Source organism: Desmodus rotundus, chromosome 12 (assembly GCF_022682495.2).
Source record: "Desmodus rotundus isolate HL8 chromosome 12, HLdesRot8A.1, whole genome shotgun sequence".
Taxonomy (NCBI): domain Eukaryota; kingdom Metazoa; phylum Chordata; class Mammalia; order Chiroptera; family Phyllostomidae; genus Desmodus; species Desmodus rotundus.
The window spans coordinates 31,930,833-31,958,484 of NC_071398.1; the positions used below are offsets into that span (position 1 = coordinate 31,930,833).

Here is a 27,652-nt window from a genome sequence, read left to right on the forward strand (position 1 = left end):
TTGGAAAACGGTTTGGCAGATTCTTAAAAAGTTAAAACATTCTCGTACTATACGACCCAGAAATCCCAATCATAAGTATTTACCAAAGAAAAGGTAAAACATATAGCATAGCCACGTACTATTTTGTATGAAACTAGTCATAGCAGCTTTATTCATAATAGTTAAAAATTGAAAACTGCAAATATCTATCAACTGTTGATTGTATAAATATATGTATCTAACGGAATACCATGCTAGTGAAAGAACTAGTCACAAGACTTCATACTGCATGATTCCATTTATATTAAAAACTAGAAAGAGAAAACCTATTATGACCAAGCATATAAATGGTTTCCTGGGTCCAGAGGGTAGAATGACAGTGCTAATGACAATGGTATACTTTTTGGAACTGTTCCCTCTCAGACCCCTCCCCCACATACAGCACAACCACCACATGGGTTGCCCTGCCTCGGTGAATATCTAAGAGTCTGCCCCCTTACAACATAACAGGTGCACCAAGACAAAGAAATATGGCTCAAATGAAAGAACAGATCAAAGCTCCAGAAAAAATACAACTAAGCAACGAAGAGATAGCCAACCTATCAGATGCAGAGTTCAAAACACTGGTAATCAGGATGCTCACAGAAATGGTTGAGTATAGTTGCAAAATAGAGGAAAAAGTGAAGGCTATGAAAAGTGACATAAAGGAAAATGTACGGAGAACCAACAGTGAAATGAAGGAAACCGGGACTCAAATATAATGGTTTGCAGCAGAAGGAGGAAAGAAACATTCAACCAGAACAGAATGAAGAAACAAGAACTGAAAAGCATGAGGAGAGGCTTAGGGACCTCCAGGGCATCTTTAAACATTCCAACGTTCTGGCAGCCCTATCCAAATCATAGGGGTGCCAGAAGGAGAAGAGGAACAGCAGGACATGGAAAGCTTACTTGAACAAATAATGAATAATCTGGTGAAGGAAATAAGACTTCCAGGAAGTCCAGGAAGCTCAGAGAGTCCCAAAGAAGTTGTTCCCAAGGAAGCACACACCAAGGCACATCATAATTACATTAGCCAAGATTAAAGAGAAGGGGAGAATCTTAGAAGCAGCAAGAGAAAAGGACACAGTTACCTCCAAAGGAGTTCCCATAAGACTGTCAGCTGATTTCTCCAAAGAGACCTTGCTGGCAAGAAGTATTCCAAGTCATGAAAGGCAATGACATACATCCAAGGTTGCTCTATCCAGCAAAGCTATCATTTAGAATGGAAGGGCAGATAAAGTGCTTCTCAGATAAGGTCAAGTTACAAGAGTTCATCGTCACCAAGCCCTTTTTATATGAAATGTTAAAGGGATTTATCTAAGAAAAAGAAGATAAAAAATATGAACAGTAGAAATGACAACAAACTCACAATTATCAACAACTGAACCTGAGAAAAAACAAACTAAACAAACAACTAAAACCACAGAAATGGAGATCACATGGCGAGTTATCGGGGCGGGGGGGGCGGCAGGGCAGCGGAATGGGGGAAAAGGTACAAGGAATAAGAAGCATAAATGGTATAAGAATATAGACAGGGGGAGGTTAAGTATAAGAATATAAGAATATAGACAGGGGGAGGAAATAGAGAAGCCAAGAACTTATATGTACGACCCATAGACATGAACTAAGGGGGGAAAGGGGATGCTGGTGGGAAGGGGTGTGTAGGGAGGAGGGGAATAAAGGGGAGAAGAAATAGGACAACTATAATAGCATAAACAATAAAATATACTTTTTAAAAAAGGTAGGGCTGGGTATTTTAGTAACAAAGGGGAAAATGACAGCTTTGTTTACATGCTGATGAGAATACCACACACTCACTCCCTCCAAAGGCAAGCTCAGAGAAGGCAGCACTACTAGAACAGCAGCTTCAGCAAGAGTGGCAGACTTACTAGGCAGACAGCAGAACCATGGGGACAATGGGAAGGCCTCTGGAATGTATACGCAGCTTCTCTAGAGTAACTGTGAGAGCTGTTCCAGTTCCAATGGCTGCCTCAGGGGATAGAGCCAGAGATTGCTGCAAAGCTGGGAAGGAGTCTGACTTTCACTGTAAACCTTTATTACTCATCAAGGTAAGTAATTGATTCTGCATAAGCGTATACATACAGTCTGACTTAAGTAGAACCATATCAAACTTTTAAAATGAAACATTTGATACAGTCTCTCTAACTTGCCTGTAAATGAAATTATGGACATCTGGGTTCTTTTTGTGTTTTTGCCATTACAAACCATGCTACCATGAGCATTCCTGTCATATGTTCACATATATGTGTGCACAGGTTTGCTGTGCAGCCACAGTGTCTTTGAAACCATTACAAAAAATGTCCAAAATAGGCAAATCCATAGACAGTGGTTTGCGTAGCACTGGGGAGGGAAAAATGAAGAGTGACAACAAAAGGCAACAGGCTTCTTCTGAGGTGATGAAAATGTTCTACAATTGATTTTACTTTAGTGATGGTTGCACATGTCTGTGAATATACCAAAAACCATTTTAAATGGGCAAAGTGTATGGTACGTCGATTATATCGCAATAAAGCTGTTATTTTTTATATTTATTGATTTTTCTTTAGGGAGAAGAGAGAGAGAGATTGGTTGTTCCATTTGTTTATACATTCACTGGTTGATTCTTGTCTGACTGGGGACTGAACCCACAACCCTGGCATACTGGAATGACTTTCTAGCCAACTGAGATACCCAGACAGGGCTAAGCTATTTTTGTTTTTGTTTTAAGCATAAAGTAGTGTTTCCTAGGGATGGACTGCTGGGTAAATGATAGAATTTTTCAAAAGAAGTGGGCCTCATGATGTCCAAAGACACACCACCACCAAGGCCAGGGTCAGAAGCAGGTGTCCAGACAAGCACAGCCCTTCCCCAATGCTCACTGACAAGAAGCACACCTCAGTGTTACCCCTAGAGAAATGTGCACCCAGGACTCAACAACTATTCTGTGCTGATCAGGGGGCAGCAAGGCATTGGCTAGGTAGAGAGGGACACGTAAAGGAAGAGCTGCTCTGCAAAGAACAAACACTGCCATCTTTCTGTACAGCTCTCACATAGATGGAGAGGCCTATGCTCAGGGCCACTGCCTCTTGCTCCAACCTGTACAGACCACACACTGTAGCTCCGGCCACACTACTCCTCAGCACAAAAGTGTCCCGTGGATGGCCCTTGTCCACACAATGACCCAGTGAGAAACCTCATCAACACAGCTTCCATCTGTCCCTGGGAATGTCTGCAGCTTAGCTAAGCAAGTTTAGTACAAGTTGTGCAAGGTACTGATGGCACAGAGCTAACTAGGGCACAAGTATCTTCCAACATTGCTTCATGAACCCCTAGTCCTCTTTCATTCACTGTTTCTTCTACTCAGTGGCACATTTAAGCAAAGTAGCCCATTACGACAAAATTTTTTCTAAAATCACATGTTTGAGGAAAGGATATGGAATAATTAAACCTTAAATACTTAAATATTCACTTTACAGGGTCTAATTTACTTCATCATAACACTGGTGGAAAATTGTAACACAAGAGAGTAAACAGGAAGCTTCTACCTGTCTCTATAGAGGATCTAAAAGGGAGAACCTGAAACACTGGTGAGAAGATTCATCACAAATGAACACCAGTCCCAGGCAACAGACCTGGTCACATATTTATACGATGTAGCATTTCTAATACTCAGACATGCAGCCAATACAACTCCTAGCCATCACTACTGACACACACACAGAGTCAGTCTCTCTCCCTCTCTCTCTCTCCCTCCCAACCCCCGCCTCAAATAAAAATCTCAAATCCTTGCAGCTGAACAGTGTGCTACCCAGGCCAGCAGGAGGGAGGACCTCAGGCAGAGCTGGGGCAGTGAAGACCTCATGTCCCATGTCTGCAATGACTGACAGGAGCCCTACCCAGTGGCATGTTACCCCGACCAGGGAGCCAAGACAGCCCCACCACTACTTCCAAGTCATCTTACTGCTTTTAAATAGTACAGTGTATGAGTGGCTGAAAAACATGCCTTTACTCATTCAAATCTTCTGAGGTATGCATCTTCACAAATCAATTCTACGTGTGATAAAACAAAGTTAGCATTAAGTAAAAAAAAAGTTCTTGTTGAAGGAAGTATCTCACCCTAGAATTTGCAAAGTCTCCTTTTCATCCTCACTCTGAATTTAAAAAGAAGAAACTCTAAGAACTGACTTCATGCATATCAGACAAATCTCCAAATGTAAAGTGCTTAAGAAAATCAGTATCTCAGCAAGTGGAATCTCACTGAGCAGAACTAACCATGTAAAAAGCCAGCCAGCCTCCTGCATCAGCAATCTGTCCCCAGGTAAAAATGCTGGAACCCTCACAAGGTCAGGCGGAATACAAGGTGTGCCTAGGCTGCCCACTGCTGCTCGTGGACAGGGACACCTGCTTCAAGGCTGCAGGAATCAGAGATCTGGTTCATCTGTGGGTATTCTATCATTGAAGTATGCTTCCAATATAGAGGTTGGGAATGATATAGCAAGTTCTGTTCTCCTAGTTCCTTCAGGAAAGACAAAGCCCAAAGGCAGGAGGGGAATTGTGGGGCACAGGGGTGCTTCTCAAAGCCCCAAGGAGAGTTCACAGAGAGACAAACTCAAGACTGACTAGAATGCAAGAAGAAAATATGGAACCATTGGAAAACAATACTGGAACATAAAAAAAAAATCTAAATGTTACCAGCTCTCCCCAGGCAGACAGCAACCGACTGTGTGTGAGGTGCCAGTGACCTCCAGGCCAGTGCCAAGGTAGGAGGGAGAACCAAGTGGCCCACAGACCATACTCACTGGCTAAACTCTCCACTTACTCTCAGCTGAAGCAGGCCTTCAGAACAGGAGCAAATGGCCACAGGAGTTCCTGCAAGGACCAAAAATCACGTGAGCAAATATAGTCATGGTAATCACAAAAGGGAAGGATAAACTTTTCATCAACCAGACTGTTATGCCTGAAAAACCTAATCAAGGTTAATGACTCAGTAAAAAATTTGAAAACTATCACCTGTGATGAACATCACACTGCAGTATAAGATGCATGCTCTGCTTTTGAAAATTAACCAGCTATGACATCAAACATCACTATAAATGCAAAACAAGACCTTCAAATCACAGCATCTCCAGTATTAAAATAAGGTATTTAAAAACAGCCCTGGCTGCTGCAGCTCAGTGGATTGAGCACCGGCCTGCAAGCCAGAAGGTTGCTAGTTTGGTTCCTGGTAGGGGCGCATGCCTGGGTTGCAGGCCAGGTTTCCCAGTTGGGGGCATGCGGAAGGCAACTGGTTGATGTATCTCTTGCACAACAGCATTTCTCTCCCCCCTTTCTCCTCTCTCTAAAAATATATATGGTAAATAAAATCTTTAAAAAAAAAGCCTTTGTTTTATTAATAAACAAAATAAAAAGGAAGATGCTTAATTTTCCTTCATCTTAGAATAAGCAGACATATACTAAAGGGGAGTAGTTTTCTCTAAAGACTGCAGCATGCAATCATCTATTTATAGTGAGTACTTGTGCTCTGCTTAAAGGGACATGGAACCATTAAATATCCCCATGAAATAAATAGAGAGGGAACATGATTATTCTCATCTTGTAGTTAGGGTGATCGGGGCTCAAAAAAGTTCAATGACTTTCTAAGATCACAAGAAATGGAACTTTGGGTTAATATCCAAAATATACTAGTATAAAGAACTCATAAAACTCAATACCAAACAAACAAACCATCCAATTAAAAAATGGGCAGAAGGCCCTGGCCAGGTCACTCAGGTGATTGGAGTGTTGGCCATACACCCAAGGGTTGCCAGTTCAATCCCCAGTTGGGCACATACCTGGGTTGCAGGTTCCATCCCTGGTCAGGGTGTGTGCAAGAGGCAACCAATCGATGTCTCTGTCTCCCTCTCCCTCTCTCTCAATGACCATGTCCTCAGATAAGGATTTAAAAAAAAAAGATAGAGGACCTAAAAAAACACCTCTCCCAAGACATACAAAAGGCCAACAGATACATAATGTTCAACTTCAGTAGCTATTAGGGAAATGCAAATCAGAACTACAAAGAAATACCACTTCACACCTGTTAAAAATGGGTATTATCAACCACATAAGCAGTAAGTGTTGGAAAAGTTGTGCACAAAGGGAACCCTCACTCACTGCTGGTGGGAATGTAAAGTGGTACAGCCACTATGGAAAACGGTATGGCAGTTCCTCCAAAAATTAAGAATAGAGTTACCATTTGACCCAGCAATACTCCTCTGTGTTCACTGCAGCATTTTTCACAGTGACCAAAACATGAAGACAACTAAAGTGTCCTTGGATAAAGGAGATGTGGTACATATATACAATATACTACTGCTGAGCCATAAGAAAAACAAAATACTGCCATTTGTGACAACATAGATGGACCTTGAGGATATTATGCAAAGTGAAGTAAGTCAGTCAGAAAAAGCTAAGAACCACATAAAACTGAAACTTGTGGACACTGACAGCAGTGCGGTGGTTACCAGGGCAGGAGGAGAATGAAAGGAGCCTAATACACAATGACATAAGATGATCGACTTTGGGTGGTAGGCACACAGTACAATATATAGACCTTGTATCATAAAATGTATACCTGTAACCTATATGATCCTATTAACCAATGCCACCCCCAAAAATTCAATTTAAAATAAATTTTAAAAAGAATGAAATGTAACTTAGATAAAAACCAAGGGCCTCTGCCTTTAATTCCTGCCTAAATCCTCAAAACCTTAGAGCTAGTGTTGTTGATGAGTGCTGGCCCAGAGCAGAGGAGGGGTGGCACATAGGAGAATGCATTAGCTGTCCTGGCCAAGAGCCAGGCCCAAAGTGAGACGATTCCAATCTACTGGAGTGACAGAGTGAATGCAGACATATGTGATCAGCTTTTAGTACTTCAAGGCTGTCTCACATTATACTATAGCCAGCAAATAAATGATTGTGAAAGGATTCTGATAACCTTACCATGAACTGTTGCTTTTCACTGTCAGGGCACAGTATTTTTTCACTCTCAAGTTTCTGGTCCTTATCTTCTAAACGATGTAGTATTTACAGATTATAAACAAGGTAAAACCTGTTGTGAGTTTTTAAAAATTACTCATCGCCAGCCCTAGCCAGGTTGCTCACTTGCTTAGAGCATCATTCTGATACATCAAGTTTGGGGGTTTGATCACTGGTCAGGGTATATACAAGAATGAATCAATTAATGCATAATAAATTGGAACAACAAACTGATGTGTTTTTCTGTCTCTCTCCAAATCAATATATTTTTTTAAACCACTGCTGATTCTCAACAAGTCCAAATGAGACATCTTTTTCCATACTACACAAAACAGTCTATAGAATCAATGCAATTTCTATCAAGATACCAATGGTGTATTTCACAGAACTAGAACAGATATTCCAAAAATCTATGTGGAACCACAAAGACCCCAAAGAGCCACAGCAATCTTGAGAAAAAAAGAACAAAGTTGGAGAAATAGCCACACTCCCTGATATCAGACTACACTACAAGGTTGTATTCAACAGCATGGAACTAGCATAAAAACAGACATATACATCAATGGAACAGAACAGAGCCCAGAAATAAACCCAAGCATTTATGGTCAATTAATTCTTTGACAAAGGAGGCAGAAACATTAAAATAGAGGTAAAGATAGTCTATTCAATAAATGGTGCTGGGAAAATTGGACAGATGTGTGCAAAAAGAAAAAAAAAGAAACAACTAGACCACTTTCTTACACCATACACAAGAATAAACTCAAAAGGGATTAAAGACTTAAATGTTAAACTCAAAACCATGAAAATCCCAGAAGATAACATAGGCTGGAAAGTCTCGCAAGTGGCAGTATTTTTTTTTCTGATATATCACCTTGGGCAACGAAAACAGAAGAAAAATAAACCTCAAAAAACAAACAAAAAAACCAAAAAAACATTAACAGGACTTCTGGTCAAGATGAAGGCATAGATGAACACAGCTCACCTCCCCATAGAACCACAGCAAAAACTACAACTAGGCTACAAAACAAATTATCACCCAGAATCATCAGAAAATCAAGCTGTATGGAAGTCTGACAGCCAAGGAATTAAAGAACCTACATTCATCCAGACAGGTAGGAGGGGTGGAGATGCAGGGACACGAAAATCCAGAACAAGCAGTCAGCCCCACACCCATGTGTGCAGGGTAAAAATTGGGGGATATACCTCGGGAGTGAGGGATCCCAACTCCATACCAGCCCACCCAGCCTAGGGTTCCAGTGCCAGGTAAGTCCCAATAACTTCTGGCTGTAAAAACCAGCGTGGGTTGGGGCAGCAGAAGAAATTGCAGGGTTCTCACGAGTCTCCTCTCAAAGGGCCTGCAACAGACTTAGGACATACACAGACTCACTCCCTCAGGGTCTTCAGCACCAGGGCAAGAACTGGAAGGACACCAGTGACATATGGGGAGAAACTGAAGTGTCTGACATCAGGGCTAGGGCTGAGAGACAGCCTTCTGCCAGACAAAACTCTAGAGGCCAGGCAGTGGCACTGTACCCTCTCCAAACTCTCCCCTACACAGAGCCACAGAGCAGCACCATGGGTTGCCCTGCCCTGGCAATTACCAAAGGCTCCCACCCATCCAACATACTGGTGCACTTTTCTACAATAGGCTGGCCACACTACTAAGACAGGGAGTCAAAGCAGCTCTACCTAATACACAGAAACACACACAGGGAGACTGCCAAAATGAGGAGACAAAAAATATGACCCAAATGAAAGAACAGAACTCCAGAAAAAGAAATAAACAAAATGGAGATAAGCACTCTACCAGATGCAGAGTTCAAAACACTGGTTATTAGAATGCTCAAAGAACTCATTGGGTACTTCAATAGCATAAAAAAACCAAGAAAGAAATGAAGGTTACATTATGCAGTAAAGAAATATCTACAGGGAGCCAGCGTGGAGTAGAGGAAGCTGAGAATCAAATTAATGGGAACATAAGGAAGAAAAAAACTTTCAATCAGAACAGCAAGAAGAAAAAAGAATACAAAAAAAAAACCCACCCAAGAACAGGATAAACCTCTGGGACATCTTCAAAGGTACCAACATTCGAATCACAGGGGTGCCAAAAATGGAGGAGAAAGAGCAAAAAGTTGAAAACTTATTTGAAAAATTAATGAAAGAAAACTTCCCTAATTTGGTGAAGGAAACAGACATACAAGTCCAGGAAGCACAGAGTCCCCAAACAACATGGACCCAAAAAGGAACATGCCAAGACATGTCATAATTAAAATACCAAAAGTTAAAGATAAAGTGAGAATCTTAAAAGCAGCTACAACAAAGCAGAGAGTTATCTACAAACGAGTTCCCATTAGACTGTCAGATGATTTCTCAAAAGAAATGTTGCAAGCTAGAAGGGACTAGCAAGTATCAAAGTGATAAAAAGCAAGGACCTACAACCTAAATTAGATTACTCTATACAGCAAACCTCTTTTAGAATTAAAGAGCAGATAAAAGTACTTCCTAGACAAGGTAAAGCTAAAGGAGTTCATGATCATCAAGCCATTATTACGTGAAATGCTAGAAGGGAATTATTTAAGAAAGAGAAAATCAAAACTATGAACATTAAAATGGCAATAAATTCACAACTATCAACAATTGAATCTAAAAAACAAACTAAGCAAACAAGCAGAACAGAAACAGAATCATGAATATGGAGAACACTGGAAGGGGGAGTATGAGGGGAAAGGTACAGGGATTAAGAAGTACAAATTGGTAAATACAAAATAGACAGGAGGATGTTAGAACAGTATAGGAAATGGAGTAGCCAGAGAACTTACATGAATGACCCATGGACATGAGCTAAGGGAGTGAGGGATTTTTTTTTTTTTTGATGGGGGAATGGGAGGTACTGGGTGTAGAAGGCCAAAGGGGGGAAAAGTAGGCGAACTGTAATAGCATAATCAATAAAATACATTAAAAAAAAAAGAAACTGTAAAAGCAGAAGATTCAGGGAGTATCTAATCAGCAACTGATAATAGAGAACAATTCTATAGCACCCATTTTTACTAAATTGCAATATGAATAATGCCATTAACATTCATATAATGCTATGCTTATAGATTTACTTTCTTAAAAATAAATCTCATGAAGTTCTCATGGAAAAAGAACAATCAAGAAAATGAAAAGACAACCCACTGAATGGAGAAACATATTCGCCAGTGATACATGATACAGTGTAAATAATAAAAATTCATAAGAAACTTATAAAGCTCAACACCAAAAAAAACCCCAAAACAATCCAATTAAAAATAGGCAAAGCACCTGAATAGACACTTCTCCAACGAGGACATGCAGATGGCAAACAGACACTGAAAAGATGTTCAACATCACTAATCCTCAGAGAAATGCAAATTAAAATCACTATGAGATATCACCTCACACTAGTCAGAATGGCTATCATCAATAAATCAGTAACAATAAGTGGAGAGGAAACCTTGGTGGGAATGCAGACTGATGTACCTACTCTGGAAAGCAGTATGGCATTACCTCAAAAAAATTAAAAATAGCCTTGGCTGAAGCATCGTCCTGTACACCTAAAGATTGTGAGTTCGATTTCCGGGCAGGGGACATACCTACGTTGTGAGTCCGATCCCCAGCCAAGGCATGTATGGGAGGCAACCAATTGGTTTCTCTCACATCAATATTTCTCTCTCTGTCTCCCTCTCCCCCCTTTCTCTCTCTTTCCCTCCCTCTCTAAAATCAAACATATCCTCAGGTGAGGAAAAGAAAGAAGGTAGGGAGGGAGGAAAGGAGGGAGGAAAGGAGGGAGAACTGTAATATGACCCAGTGATTCCACTTCTGGGAATTTATCTAAGGAAACCGGAACCACTAATTCAAAAGAATATATGCGACACAGTATGTTCAATGCAGCATTATTTACAATTGCCAAGATCTGGAAACAACCCAAGTGTCCACCAGTATATCAGTGGATAAAAAAAGCTGTGGTACATTTACACAGTGGAATACTACTCAGTGGTTTAAAAAAAAAAGGAAGGAAAACTTACCCTTTCTAACAGCATAAATGGACCTAGAGAGTATTGGTCCTAAATGAAATAAGCCAGTCAGGGAAACACAAGTATCATATGACTTCACTCATATGTGGAATCTAATGAACAAAACAAACTAACAAAATAGAAACAGACTCACAGAGAACAAACTGAAAGCTTATCAGAGAAGAGAGGAGTTTCAACGCTGGGAGAAAAAGGTGAAGAGATTAAGCAAAACAAAAACAACCACCCCACCCCACCCTCACCCCAGCCCTGGCCGGTCTGGCTCAGTGGATTGATTGCCAGCCTATGACCGAAAGAGACGCCAGTTCGATTCCCAGCCAGGGCACATGCCTGGGTTGTCGAGAGGCAACCACACATTGATGTTTCTCTCCCTTTCTTTCTCCCTCCCCTCCCTTCTCTAAAAATAAATAAAATCTTTTTTACAAAAAAAGCAAACACACACACACACACACACACACACACACACTCTAGACACAACGGTATGGTGATTACCGCTGGGAAAAGGGGAAGAAAGTAGGTAGAAAGGGTGTAAGGTGGAAAATAGATGGTGATGGAAGTAGACTTGACTTGGTGTGGTGAACACAATATAATATACAGATAATGTATTATAGAATGTATGCCTGAAACCTATATAGTTTTATTAACCAACATCACCCTAATAAATTTAATTTTAAAAAAATGAGACATCTTTTATTAAGGGGGGTATATTGGAAATGAACACAGTTCCCTCCATGACAGGCCTCTGCACCCTCAGTGACTGGAGGGAGGAAGATGGATGTCAGATGACCCTGCTTACAACAGGCTCAAGAAGGTTGAAGAAAACAGAATGAGGCCAGCAGTCAAGATACAGTAAGGAGTCACTGCCGGTTCAAATGCTAACTCTGTAAAAGAAGGTATGATGTAATTTTGGGAATGCCTGCCAGCGAGCTTGGGCACTTCACAGGAAAAGAGCAGCAGAGGGTATGGAGTAACTTGCAGGACCCTCCTGCACAGCCGGTAAGAATGTAAAATGGTACAGCCATTGTGGAAAACAGTATCTCAGTTCCTCAAAAAATTAAACACTGAATTAGCATTTGATCCAGAAATTCCACTTCTGAGTATACATACAAAAGAAATGAAAGTATTTCAAAAAGAATGTTCATAGCAGCATTATTCACAATAGCCAAGACATGGAAACAACTCGAGTGTCAATCAAGGAATGAATGGATAAAGAAAATGTGGTCTATTCATACAATGGAATATTTTATTAGCCTTAAAAAGGAAATTCTGACACATGCTACAACATGGATAAGACTTGAGGACACTATGCTGAGTGAAATAAGTTCAAAAAGCCAAATACTATATGATTCCACTTACATGAGGTATTTAAAGTCAAATTCATAGAGAGAATAGATGGGATGACCATGGGTTATTTATAAATCACTGGTCATCCCAGCCTGTTTTGGTCAGGCCTCCTCCCTTCTGTCTCCCTGTCTGTGTTGGTGTAGGATATCAGAGGCAGCAGGTAAGTAATAGGTCAGAAGGCAAAATAAGTATAAGCTGAGGCCCAGCAGAATTCAAGGGGGGCTGGGGGGGGGGGGAGTGGAGGGAGGCCTAGGGAAGGCTGCCAGTCATCCCCTGCCCTACTTCCAGCAGGGCCACCTACTGTCCCCGCAGGTGGACAGCAATACAACTCTGCTGGTCACCTCAGAAGCATACAGGATGGGCAGGAACACTGGCTGATCCATTCAGTGGTACCTTTCCTTTCTTCCTATTTTTATTTTTTATTTTTGAAAGAACACTGGGATGAAATTAACAAACAGCAGTAAGTCCCTCAAAACACAAATCAAGTGAAATTACTACAATCAACATCTGAAATCTATGTTTAAAAATGATCCTATAAATAGGTCTTTTTCTTTTTAGGAAACTACACCCACTTCTCCCAATCACAGGGCCTCTCTGGGCTCCTCCAGGCCACATCAACTGGGCGCCCTATGTACCTCTCCAAGCACCTCCAGGAAATCCACATCTACAGCTTTGGATCCCAGGAAGACTGGCTCCCTTGCTGGTTTTAACAATGCAGAAACTGAGGTACCAGGTCCCACTTTTAACCCAATATTTCAGGTCAATGAGGTGACCACTATTACTGAACAGGGCTGCAGTATGCACCCCAAGTGGCCTTGATAAACATCCCACATGCACAGCAGACACTGGAAATGGCCTGGGCTAAGGCATCAGAGCAGCTAGGCAAGCTCTTTTTCTGTATCACCCACACTGCAACTGCACATCCCCAGCAGGAGTTTTGTAACATCTACACAAGGTTCCATGTTTGTAAATGGAGGCAGCTTAGCAACACTGCAAGGAGCAATGCAGACAAATGTGATTGTTACTGGTCCTGAATTTACACGCTGGGTTCATCATCATATGTCTGGAAACAACCTTGTTGAAATCTTCCCTTCAAAGTCCCTGACCTTACTCAGAGCTTCTGTTTAAACTAAAATGAGTGTTAAGAAAAATACAGAACACACTTGATATTTTGCTAATTTTGTTATTTAACCAACAGGAAATCTACACATATATTCTCTAAACTTCATTTTCTTAAGGAAAGAGCCTGCAGATTCCAGAGTATCCTTGTTGGGAGGCCCTCGGCTGGGTGTCTCCAAGGGTGGCTTTCTAAATACTGCACATTCATTCCTTACATCCTGAAAAGCCATGTCTCAGAGAGCCATGCTCTAGAGTTGAAAGAAAAAAGAAAGGAAGGGCTTAGACAATGAAGAACCAAATAGCCTGACACCAACATGTTTTCCTTTATATAGCACCAGAGTTTCAACTCTTCCCACTCAGGGTGCCGCCTGCAGCCAACTTCAATGATGATTCAGACACTGTGCCCTGCACCTGAGACAGGGACTGGTACCAGAAATTAGACCATATGGCTGACAGTGACACTACCCCTTCATGGTAGTAAATTCCATGTGTCTTACTTAAAGTTTTAGTTTTAGCTTTGGTGTTGTTTTCATGCTGTTTTGTTTTTGTTTACCTAAGATTCTGTAACATTATTCATAGCCATTTTAACTTATGCTAGTAAAAAAGACAAGAATAATTCAATAGATACAGATGCCATTAAGGATGTTTTGTTGTATCTCATAAACTACTTTTCCATAATATTACACATGGATAAAATACAACACAAGCAAAGAACAGTAACATAGGAGCCTCTGCCCAAGCTTGCCGTGTGCTAATTTTACAGGCAAAAGTAAACATCCTATACGCGTTCCATTTGTAAAGCAACATCTGAATGATTACCAATCAGTTCACAAAGCAGAAGGAACTTGTTAACAACAACTGTAAGATCCAAAGTCCTTCACTCAGAGCAAATTTCTTCTATGTCCATATTGCCAGTTACTTACTAAGCAAAGCTTTCCTTTGCTTCAAATTTTAGCATTCCAAAATTCTTAAAGCAACACTGGACAATGTCCTCATGTAAAGGCCTGGTCCTGCATTATTTACAACAGCTGGAAGCAACTTAAGTGTCCACCCACAGGCAGGAAGAAAAAAAGATGATGTGGTACATGTATACGATGGAATATTACTCAGCCACAAAAATAGAATGAATTTTGCTATTTGCAACAACATGGATGGACCTAGAGGGTATTATACTACAACGGTCAGAGAAAGACAAATACCATATGATTTCATTTTATGTGGAAGTTAAAAAACAAAACAAAATAGGAACAAAGCCATAGAAACAACAACTGATGACTGCTAGATGGGAAGGGATTTGGGGTGATGGGTGAAAAGAGGGAAGGGATTAAGATGTGCCAGTTATAAAAACAGTCATGGGGATGTTAAGTACATCAGGAAATATAGTCAATAATATAGTAACTTTCTATGGTGTTGGATACATACTGGACTTAGGGTGATCACTTTGTAAGTTATATAAATGTCTAATAACTATGCTGTACACCTAAAACTAATACAGTATTATATGCCGACTGTAATTGAAAAACAATTTTTTAATTTTAAAGCTATGGCTCAAGACTAAGGAATTGCTCTAAGAAAAAGGGCAAAACCAAGGCATACCAGACCTTAAAAAAGTATTAAAAACAAATTACTGGTTCAAAATGATGCCTCAATAATTTGTCTTCCTGATGGAAGAAAAATAAATGCTCTTCAGAGAATAATGATAATGATAATAATAATAACAATAATAATAATAATAATAATAATAGTAGTAGTAGTACTAATAGTCTGCTCCTGAAAACACTCTCTGAAGATCACAACTGTGCCTCTGCCCTCCACACACCAATAGGTACCCTCACAAAACAAATGCTAGAGGCAAAGAGTCTTTTTTTTTTGCACCCCTATGTTCATTACAGCGTTATTTACAATAGCCAAGATTTGGAGGCAGCCAAGTGCCTATTAATAAATGAGTGGATAAAAATGCTATAGTATATGTACTCAATGGAGTACTACTTGGCCATTAAAAAAGAAGGAAATCTTACCTGTTGTGACAGCATGGATAGACCTGGAGAGTATTATATGCTAAGTGATGCAAGCCAGTCAGAGAAAGACAAATACCATATACTTTCACTTACATGTGAAATCTAGTGAACAAAACAAAACAAACAAAATAGAAGACTAAGACACAGGTAACAGACTGATAGCTGTCAGGGGGCGAGGGTTGGGGAGTGAAAAAAAAGTGATGGGATTAAGCAAAAAACAAACAGAACAAAACTTACAAACACAGACAACAACATGACGATTACCAGAGGGAAAGGGAGATACAGGAAAGTAGAAGAGTAGGCCAAAGGGGGGATAACTGGTGACAAAAGGAGACTTGACTTTGGGTGGCGAACAGACAATACAATATGCAGACGATGTATTACAGAATTGTACACTTGAAATCTATATAATTGTATTAACCAGTGTTACTCCAATAAATTTAATAACATTTAAAAAAATCTTTTGTTATTTTTACTGAAAACCAAGTAAAATTTCCATGAAAGTCATTTTCCATACTTCAAGTGCCATAAACACTTAAGCAATGCTTCCCTATGAAGTGAGAGGCTGACTTCCTCCGGTGGAGCAGAGATCCCACCTAGTCTGTGTCTGGCAGCAGCCTTGGGCTTCTCAGGCGGCTCCTGCCTCCTCACTTTGATCCAGCAGTCTTGACTGTTCTGGCTAGTCCTACTCTGACCCAGCCTTGGTTGCCAGCCACAACAGTTAGTAATGACACAAAAAACTTCTCATTTTAGCTGTTTTTACATACCCAAAGGCTGCTGCCCACCTCTCTGAACCTGAAACTAGAATATAATTTCAAAAGTGGCACCTTCATATCCAGTGGTATGAGATGTTTACATTTTTGTCTACACTAGAATGAAAGTGATACAGAAAGACAGCATTCACCACATTCTTATATAAAAGCTACAAAACCCTAAAAACAAAGTGTTGTAGATTCCAAAATTAGCACCACATATTTTAATCAGTTGATAAATACATCTGTGACGATTTTTAAATTATGTGTGATCACATTCTGAAATCATATAACTTAAATCTTAAAATACGTAAAAGATTAAAGGTCCACAGTCCTGTTTTTGTTACCTGCATTAGCCAATATTGGTGCTTTCAAGAATTAACGCCCCTTCCAAACACAAGGGCAACATGACATTCATGTTAGGGATGACAGCATTCTAGGATAGCTGTTTCATCTATCATACAAATGGGCTCCTTTTTCATGTAGGCGCATGTGTATGTTACGGGATACAAAAAGAAGAGGAAAAGATTTAGATCCACCCAGCACTCCTCTGAGTGCCCACAAGACAGTAAAATATCCTACTTAGTCACAGCATGAATCCCTCAACTATAGGCAAGGTGTTCCAGCCTCCTGACACAACTGGGGCCTCGTGTCTGGATTCCAGCTGCATCCCTGCCATTTGGCATGGGCTCTTGGGAGTCATGGGCTCCTCACAGCTCCTGTCCAGCCCCACAACCCTGAATGCACCCCCTTTCTGTCTCCATGGCAGAGTGGATTACTGTAACACCAAGCCCGGCCTGTACTCCTACAGTAATTCCCCTACTTTCCCAGGAAGACCGCTTATTCCTGATCCTGGCTGCCTCCCTTGGCCTTGCCATTCTTCCTCAAAGTCTGAAACCTGCTCCAGACAGGTAGAGAGCCCTCTCAGTTATCCTAAAGCACTACCACTGCCCTCCCCTCAGGAAAACTCCACAAAATTTCTGTTCCTTTCCTCCCAGGAGGCCCACCCAGGACAGCAGGCCCAGTCGTGACTCAGGACTCAGGCGTCTTTGGCCTGGGCACAGTTTTTGTTACAGTGAAGGCTTAGAACAAACTGTTGGAGAATTACCAACAGCATTTCTCTCGGTGTCAGCAAAACCCCGGAGCAATGAGCCGCTCATTCAGGCCCAGTGACCACCTTTGTCACAATTCAATTCTAAAAGTAAAGCTTTGATTCAGCTTACTTATACTCCATAGTTACATCTCGAAAACATTAACAAGTGTTACGTTCTTTGGTAATTGTTAAAATCTGAAATTGGAGGGAGGACCACGCAGCTTTGGCAGAGTAGCTTGGGACCACGAGGCTCTGGCAGAAGTTGGGACCACGTGGCTTTGGGGTGCTCCCTTTTACCACGTGGCTTAGGCAGCAGGAGAGACTTTGCCTGGAAGAAAAGGGGAGAAAGGACTCTTGCTTGTGGGCCACAACAAGGTGCCACATGGCTCTGGATTAACTGGAGATCCCAGCAGCAAAACAGCAGATGGTGCTGGAACCTGAACCATAGACTTCTACTTCTTTTCTTGAGATACGGTACCCTGGACTGGACAAAGGGGAGAAGGAAGGACTATATGCATTTGTGAATTTCTAAAGAACTTCAGTATTTTAATGAAGACATTAAGTCATCACTCTAACTATGTATAACTATTTTCTAATATATTCTATTGATTATGCTATTACACTTGTCCCATTTTCCCCCCTGCACTCCCCTCCTCCTTGCACACCCCCTCCCACCCACATTCCCCCCCTTTAGTTCATGTCTATAGGTCATACATATAAGTTGTTTGGCTTCTACATTTCCTACACTATTCTTACCCTCCCCCTGTCTATTTTCCACCTACCATTTATGCTACTTATTCTCTCTACCTTTCCCTCCTCTCTCCCCCTCCCACTCCCCTGTTGATAACCCTCCATGTGATCTCCATTTCTGTGATTCTGTTCCTGTTCTAGTTGTTTGCTTAGTTTGCTTTTGCTTTTGTTTTAGATGTAGTTGTTAATAATTGTGAGTTTGCTGTCATTTCTACTGTTCATATTTTTTATCTTCTTTTTCTTAGATAAATCCCTTTAACATTTCATATAAAAAGGGCTTGGTGACGATGAACTCCTTTAACTTGACCTTATCTGAGAAGCACTTTATCTGCCCTTCCATTCTAAATGATAGCTTTGCTGGATAGAGCAACCTTGGATGTAGGTCCTTGCCTTTCATGACTTGGAATACTTCTTGCCAGCAAGGTCTCTTTGGAGAAATCAGCTGACAGTCTTATGGGAACTCCTTTGGAGGTAACTGTGTCCTTTTCTCTTGCTGCTTCTAAGATTCTCCCCTTCTCTTTAATCTTGGCTAATGTAATTATGATGTGCCTTGGTGTGTGCTTCCTTGGGAACAACTTCTTTGGGACTCTCTGAGCTTCCTGGACTTCCTGGAAGTCTTATTTCCTTCACCAGATTATTCATTATTTGTTCAAGTAAGCTTTCCATGTCCTGCTGTTCCTCTTCTCCTTCTGGCACCCCTATGATTTGGATAGGGCTGCCAGAACGTTGGAACGTTTAAAGATGCCCTGGAGGTCCCTAAGCCTCTCCTCATGTTTTTCAGTTCTTGTTTCTTCATTCTGTTCTGGTTGAATGTTTCTTTCCTCCTTCTCCTGCAAACCATTATATTTGAGTCCCGGTTTCCTTCATTTCACTGTTGGTTCTCCGTACATTTTCCTTTATGTCACTTTTCATAGCCTTCACTTTTTCCTCTATTTTGCAACTATACTCAACCATTTCTGTGAGCATCCTGATTACCAGTGTTTTGAACTCTGCATCTGATAGGTTGGCTATCTCTTCGTTGCTTAGTTGTATTTTTTCTGGAGCTTTGATCTGTTCTTTCATTTGAGCCACTTTTCTGGGGGGAGGGTGGGGGGTCTCAGCGTGCCTGTTACCTAGTAAGGGGCAGAGCCTTAGGTGTTCACCAGGGCAGGGCAACCCCCATGGCTGCCTTTTGATGCTGTATGTGGGGAAGGGGTCCGAGAGGGAACAAGGGCACTTGCTCTGCTCTCTGCCAACTTTCAGTCACCTCCCCCACTACCCACAAGCAAGTGGGCCATTCTGGTGCTGATTCCCATGTACCTTCTGGGACCCTGTGGGTCTTTCCAACAAACTCTCCTGTGAGGCTGGGAGTTTCTCCTCCCGCCTCAACCCCCACAAATTTTTACAGTCAGAGGCTTTGAGGCTTTATTTCCCCGTGCTGGAGCCCTGGGTTTGCACAGTCTGTTTCACCCCCCCTTTGTTCCTCCCGGTTTTATGAATGAATGTGGGACCACCAGGTTTGCCAGCTGCTCCCCGCAGGCCAGCTGTAACCTTGCCTGCCCGCCCTGCTCCACAATCCACCACCTCTCTGGGTCCGCCAGCTGCAGTCTTGCCCGCCCTGGGCTGGTCCTCCAGCCACAGTCCTGCCAGGAGTCCTCTCCGCCCAGCTGCGTGTCTCCGCCTCTCCTAAGGGTCTGGATGAATGTGTTTTCTTTAACTCCTTGGTTGTCAGGCTTCCATACAGTTGGATTTTCTGTCAGTTCTGGTTCTGTTTTGTTTTAAATTGTTGTTGTCCTTCTTTTCATTGTGCGAGGAGGCCGGAAGTCTAGTCTGTATAACTTTAAAAAAAATAATACCTTTCCTTTTCACTAGAGAGATAGATAGATAGATAGATAAAACCCGAAACTGTCAGTAGGGTATGAACTGAGAAATGCCCCATCACAAGAAGGCTCAGCCCCAGCAGCACTGAGGACAGTGTCCACCCATCTATTTAGAACAGAATCTAAAATATACAGTTACACATGATGTGAAAAACACTGAAGCCTGAATGAAACATAATAAATATAACCCAAATCCAAGTTGGAGAAACACTGTGTATAGATATTTTCAGTAATTTCCCATTATCATTAGTTTTGCTTTCCATGGTTTCAGTTACCCATGGTCAACTGTGGTCTGAAAATAATTAAATGGAAAATTCCAGAAATAAACAATTCATCATTTTTAAGTCGCACATCATTCTGAGTAGCATAAGGAAATACCATGCCTTCCCACTCTGTCCTGGTTGGGATGTGAATCATCCCTTTGTCCAGCATATCTATATTGCATATGCTACCTGCCACTTGGTAGCCATCTTGGTTATCAGATCAACAATGTGGCATCCAAGTGCTTGTGTTTTTAAAGTAACCCTTATAAGCAGCCTAAACTACATCATGATGCCTACATGATTCACCTCCACGTCACTCATCCCGTAGGCAATGAGTATCTCACCTCGTCACAAGAAGGGTGAGTGCAGTATAATAAGATACTTTGACAGCATAACAGACCAAATTCACATAACTTTTATTACAAAGTACTGGTGCAATCATTCTATTGTCGATCTCTTGCTGTGCCTAATTTATAAAGTAAACTTTATCATAGATATGTATGTAAAGAAGAAAACAGTATATAGGGTTTGGTACTATCCAGGTTTAAGGCATCTACTGGGTATCATGGAATATGTACCCTGCAGATAAGGGAGACTACTTATCTAAGGGATACTATGTTTTTGAAAACGTACACTAGTTCTGGGATAAAGAAATCAGGTCACAGATATATAAGTTTTCATTCCCATATTTTCATTCTCTCGATAACCTGAAGCATTCTCTAAATTCACCCTTTATTTTGACAATGCATGCAAATTTGCTATTAATGCTTAAATGCCAGGCAAAGACTAAGATTTAATCTTACAAAGTTTTGAAATCTCTAAAGAAGCGATTTTCAAACTTTCTCATTTCACAGTACACATAAACTAATTACTAAAATTCTGTAGCACACCAAATATATTTCTTTGTCTACCTGTCAAAAATTGGGTATAATTTTGCCCTGGCTGGTATGGCTCAGTGGATTGAGTGCCAGCCTAAGAACCAAAGGGTCACTGGTTTGATTCCCAGTCAGGGTACCTGCCTGGACTGCAAACCAGGTCCCTAGTGGGGGAGCATGCGAGAGGCAACGACGTATCTCTTGCACATGGATATTTCTTTCCCTTCCCCTATCTCTAAAAATAAATAAATAAAATCTTTAAAAAATAAAGGTAAAAATTCCTACAGCACACCAGTGTGCCTCCTGCAACATACCAGTTGCTAGTCTAAAAGGGAAAAACAGGTAATTCATAGTTATGTGTCAGAATTTAGGGAAATCAATGCAAACTTTCTTCTCATTCTATTAAAATCAGATGCAATCTTTTTACCAATCCCAGCTCAGTACTTATATACACCAAACACACTAGACATATTCTTTCTCACAAATATACCCTGAGCAGACTGGGTAACGTCACAAGATTCCCAACCTTCTCTCCACAGCACCTGGGCACCAGAGGCCCTCCTGGAATATTACTGCACCCCCACACAGAGAAGCCTGGGCCAGACCAGGAAATGAAAAGAATCCGCCAATCCACCAGCTTACTGTGACCTCATGACTCCAGGTGTGACCAGCAGAAAAACCACCCAAACAAAGTAAGAATTATAAGATTAATAAATTGTTGTCTTAAAGCACTGCATTTTGGGATGGTTTGTTACACAGTAATAAACAACTAATACAGATATCATCCAGGTAAAGATCTATTTTAAGATATGGAGAAAGTGTATAAGGCGCTATCAAACAGACATTTGTCTTTGAACTATTTTTCTTCCCCAAATCCTCCCCCCTCCATCTTGCCCTACAGCATAATAGTCTTTCCCTGTAAGACTGCAAACAGTACTCCAAATGACACAATCCTACCTTAGCTCCTTAAGTACAAGCCTTCATCAGAATCACCCATCAACTTTATCACAGTGCTTCCTTGTTATACTCAAAATGCTTAGCATTGAGATGGCCTAGGGAACAGGCATAACAAAAGACTGAATACTTGTAAAACACTTTAGTATGAATCAAACTTCTGATATGATTCCAAGTGAACAACTGTATGTTAATTCCCAAATTTGAGCATGGAAATCACATTCCAAGATTTTTCCCAAACTTTTTGAAGGATGCTGTGACACCTCTTTTAATAAGTAGCAAGTCTGGAAGACAAAATAATCAAGATTTAATAAAATGACCTCAAAAGTGGCAAGAATCTTTGTCACTTTTTGACTACCTCCTCCCCATTTCAGACACTGTTGGCCATCCTTTCTAAAAGGTTATTAATTCAATTCTTTGGAAATCCTACCAGGGGTGACAGGGATTTTTTTGTTTTGTTTTTAAGATGTTATTTATCTATTTTTCTAGAGGGAGGGAAGAGAGGGAGAGAAACAGATTGGTTGCCTCTCTCACACCCCCAACTAGGGACCTGGCCCACAACCCAGGCATGTGCCCTGATTGGAGATAAGATGTGTAATGGAACTTCAGAAACCCCAAATTCCATTCAATAATAACATATACTTGTGAACCTCAGGGCATCTCATCACATATTCTAAACCCTTAGATCCTAATGCTTAATTCAATGTCACAAGCATACATATCCAATGTGACTTGCTTAATATTTCCAACATAATTCAGTAGGTTCATGAAAGACCTGTGCAGAATTTCAATGTTAGAGAGCATAAAGCTGATTATTTATGGGGAAAATGCAAAACACAAAATAAGCAACCACCCTTTAGTCCAGAAGATCAAGAATATCTCAGCATCTGGGTATGGCACTGAAGAATGCTCACAGAGGGTGGGCTGAGCCTCACAGAGGAGGGGCCTCTGCTGGGTCCCTCTGCAGGGCAGGTGATCTCCACTGCATTGGAGAGACACTTTACAATACAGAAGTGGCTGCAGGAACTTCTGAAACTTGCTTTCTAAAACTTTACAAGCTCTACATCTCATGCTTGCTTTAACAGTAGAGAAGCAAGTATGCTCACTGGAGAAAGGGAAGAGCAGTCAGTCATCCAACTATGGAGGCTGCTCACAACTCCTGCTTGTGTCCACGAAGACATGCCAGGATGGCACTGAGAAGAATTATCAACAGAAACCTATCTTCATGACAAATCAACTTCAACTTGCCTACAACCAGCTGACTCCCATAACTCACACCTTTCCTGTGTTTTCCAAGGGCTGCTAAAAAAGACTCTTGTCAGAGGCATGGAACTTAGGGAATAGAACTCAGGACTTTGGTTAACAAAGCCACTCCTTGGCTCAATGGAGCACACCAAATCTGGTTCCAGAAGGCTGACTCTGGAAAGGACCAGAAAGCAAACCCTTTGGCCTTTGCAGGCTTTGTTGTTGTGAACAACACTTTAAATGTGAAAAGCAACAATCTGGTCATACAAATTCAGGTCAGTTTGCCAGCCCTTGGCTAGTGCTCAAATTAGCATGCAACCCAAATTCCCCCTGTGGCCCTTCTCCCTTCTCTTTTGGTCTCCTCCACCCAGAGACTCAGCAGGTGCCCATTGCCTACCCTCTGCTGCCTCCAAGAACAAGGAGCAGGCCCATCACTGTGTGCAGGAACAGTGAAATCACACAGGCCTGTGTATCTCCACACCTAACACACTCTTAAGTGTCCAAGTGCTGAGGACTCCCTATCCTACAGAGAAAGCATGGGGCTGCTCGCTTCCACTTCCTGGGGCCATACATAAGACTAGTAAGGCAAAGCAACCCCAGGAAACCAGATGTAACTTCAGCTTTCAAACATTCCCCATTAATGTGCAGCTGTCCACAGCAACTGCAGATGCCTCTTGAGACTCCCTTCAGCCCTTTTCCTCTGAGTTGGCCCCTCCTTACAGGCACCTCTCCAGCCTGAGGAGTCCACCTGCTTCTAGAGGCCTCCAGTAATCAGCAGAACAAAAAATTCTTCACTAGGAAGGCCTCCAAAGCTGCCCTAGGCCGGCAATAGCTCACAGCCCTGGGTCAAGTTCCACACGTGCCATACTTACTATGTCCAGTGACCACAGGGATATATGTGCTGCTGCCCTCCCAAACTATAGCTGGCAGAGTACTGTTCTGCACTGCTGTGAGCAGGCACCACCTCCAACAGGCCCAAAGAAAAGTGATTCAGAAAGGAGTTCATGCTTTGTAATACTTCTTAGATATGCACTGTTCACCACTATTCACTTTCTATTTTGAACTAAAACCAGTTATAGCTGAGCAAAATGACATTAAAAGTAATTCAAAGCAAGGGAAACCTTTTAAATTCCCTTTTTGTTTTATTAAATATGAAGAAAACAGAATGATCATATGTGTGTTAGTTCTCACGCTTATTTGCAATTGAACCTCTTCAGGATCCAACAGAAAGCATCAAATTTAAATATGTGCTCTATAAGATACTGTACTTGTAGCAAATTATTTATTTGAAGAGTCTAAATTTACTGGTTTCTAGTTTTGTTCACAATACTTACACTGTTCAGTGCTTTGAACAGTAAGTCCTAAATCAAACCAGCTTCCAACATACCTTGTCCAAACACATTTTCAAAGCTTTTCTGTGTAGCACTTTCTCTTGCTCTCACATTAATTTCTTTCTCTAAAGGAAAATACAGCACAATAAAAGACCACAGAACAAGGAGGTGGTAAGAGAGTAACACAAGGCCCTCCTGGATTTTTTTATTTAAAGGTAAGCCAACAGTTGTACAGTCGCTTGGAATTTCAATAAGGATGTGGGGCCCAAATAGGAAAACAACACTCCCACCATGAGTCCATTCTCCTTCCTTTGAGTCTGGAACTGTCCCCAGCATGTACTAGTCACTGCCAGCTCAACCATGGAAACCTACTCTAGAGCAGGCACATATGCAAGATCAAAGCCACAAAACCCCAATCTCAACAGGTTCTCTCAAAAGAGAACATAAAATTTTCTGACATCCAAAGGCTTGAATCAGAACAAAAAAGCAGTACAGCCATTCCTGAGAGAAACAAAAGCACACAATGGAAACTGCCAACAACTTCCAGCCAAGATGGAGGTGTATGTAAACACACTGTGCCTCCTCACACAATGAAAAGAAGGACAACAACAAATTTAAAAACAAAAGATAATCAGAACTGACAGAAAATCAAACTTTATGGAAGTCTGACAACCAAGGAGTTAAAGAAGAAACACTCATACAGACCGGTAGGAGGGGCAGAGATGGGGTGCTGGGCAGCGAGGACTCACTGCAAGGTGGTAGCTAGAGGACTGGGCGGTCGGTCCCACATTCGAGTGCAGATAAACCGGAAGAACTGGGGAGTGAGACAGATAAAGCAACCCCGGCTTCCAGTGTGGAGAAATAAAGCCTCAAAGCCTCTGACTGTAAAAATTTGTGGGGGTTGAGGCGGGAGGAGAAACTCCCAGCCTCACAGGAGAGTTTGTTGGAAAGACCCACAGGGTCCCAGAAGGTACATGGGAATCAGCACCAGAATGGCCCACTTGCTTGTGGGTAGTGGAGGAGGTGACTGAAAGTTGGCAGAGAGCAGAGCAAGTGCCCTTGTTCCCTCTCGGACCCCTTCCCCACATACAGCATCAAAAGGCAGCCATGGGGGTTGCCCTGCCCTGGTGAACACCTAAGGCTCTGCCCCTTACTAGGTAACAGGCACGCTGAGACCCCCCACCCTCCCCCCAGAAAAGTGGCTCAAATGAAAGAACAGATCAAAGCTCCAGAAAAAAATACAACTAAGCAACGAAGAGATAGCCAACCTATCAGATGCAGAGTTCAAAACACTGGTAATCAGGATGCTCACAGAAATGGTTGAGTATAGTTGCAAAATAGAGGAAAAAGTGAAGGCTATGAAAAGTGACATAAAGGAAAATGTACGGAGAACCAACAGTGAAATGAAGGAAACCGGGACTCAAATATAATGGTTTGCAGCAGAAGGAGGAAAGAAACATTCAACCAGAACAGAATGAAGAAACAAGAACTGAAAAACATGAGGAGAGGCTTAGGGACCTCCAGGGCATCTTTAAACGTTCCAACGTTCTGGCAGCCCTATCCAAATCATAGGGGTGCCAGAAGGAGAAGAGGAACAGCAGGACATGGAAAGCTTACTTGAACAAATAATGAATAATCTGGTGAAGGAAATAAGACTTCCAGGAAGTCCAGGAAGCTCAGAGAGTCCCAAAGAAGTTGTTCCCAAGGAAGCACACACCAAGGCACATCATAATTACATTAGCCAAGATTAAAGAGAAGGGGAGAATCTTAGAAGCAGCAAGAGAAAAGGACACAGTTACCTCCAAAGGAGTTCCCATAAGACTGTCAGCTGATTTCTCCAAAGAGACCTTACAGGCAAGAAGGGGCTGGCAAGAAGTATTCCAAGTCATGAAAGGCAAGGACCTACATCCAAGGTTGCTCTATCCAGCAAAGCTATCATTTAGAATGGAAGGGCAGATAAAGTGCTTCTCAGATAAGGTCAAGTTAAAGGAGTTCATCGTCACCAAGCCCTTTTTATATGAAATGTTAAAGGGATTTATCTAAGAAAAAGAAGATAAAAAATATGAACAGTAGAAATGACAGCAAACTCACAATTATTAACAACTACATCTAAAACAAAAGCAAAAGCAAACTAAGCAAACAACTAGAACAGGAACAGAATCACAGAAATGGAGATCACATGGAGGGTTATCAACAGGGGAGTGGGAGGGGGAGAGAGGAGGGAAAGGTAGAGAGAATAAGTAGCATAAATGGTAGGTGGAAAATAGACAGGGGGAGGGTAAGAATAGTGTAGGAAATGTAGAAGCCAAAGAACTTATAAGTATGACCCATGGACCTGAACTATAAAGGGGGGAATGTGTGCGGGAGGGGGTGGGCAGGATGGAGTTGAGTGAAGGGGCGGAAATGGGACAACTATAATAGCATAATCAATAAATATATTTTTTAAAAAAAGAAAATAGGGGGAGGTTAAGAGTAGTATAGGATATGCAGAAGTCAAAGAACTTATATGTATGACCTATGGACAGGAACTAAAGGGGGGGAATGTGGGTGGGAGGGGGTGTGCAGGGCAGAGGGGATTGAAGGGGGGGAAATGGGACAAGTGTAAAAGCATAATCAATAAAATATATTTAAATATTTTTTAAAAAGCACACATCAACAGAAAACCTTGTTTGTAAATGTTCACAGCCACACTATTCATAATCACCATAAAAGGAAACAATTTAGATATCCATCAACTGATGACAGGTAAACAAAATGTGATCCATCTACACAATGAAATATCATTCAGCTATAAAAAGGAATGAAAGTACTGACACGCTACAACATGGATGAAACCTGAAAACATGAGGCTCAGTGGAAGGTGTCAGATACAAAAGGCCCCATAGGCGTAAACCCACTTACATGAAAGGTCTAAGACAGGCAATCCATAGAAATAGAAAGGAGATCAGAGCTCAGGAGTTATATA

General features: G+C 41.5%; 1 protein-coding gene across 10 annotated transcripts in view; it reads right to left on the reverse strand.

The window, feature by feature from the left end:
* ANKRD11 (ankyrin repeat domain containing 11) overlaps window positions 1–27,652 on the reverse strand; it is a 237,056-nt gene that overhangs the window by 78,313 nt on the left and 131,091 nt on the right. For 5 of the 10 annotated variants that reach the window (XM_053914541.2, XM_053914540.2, XM_053914535.2 and 2 more), the window contains one exon: window positions 4,838–4,887. The exons of 3 other annotated variants lie outside the window; for them this stretch is intronic. The gene's annotated coding sequence lies outside the window, so the exon portion shown is untranslated. Of the gene's footprint in view, window positions 1–4,817; window positions 4,888–27,652 lie in introns of all 10 variants that reach the window. 2 more of the 10 variants (XM_053914539.2, XM_053914538.2) reach the window with 1 other exon arrangement.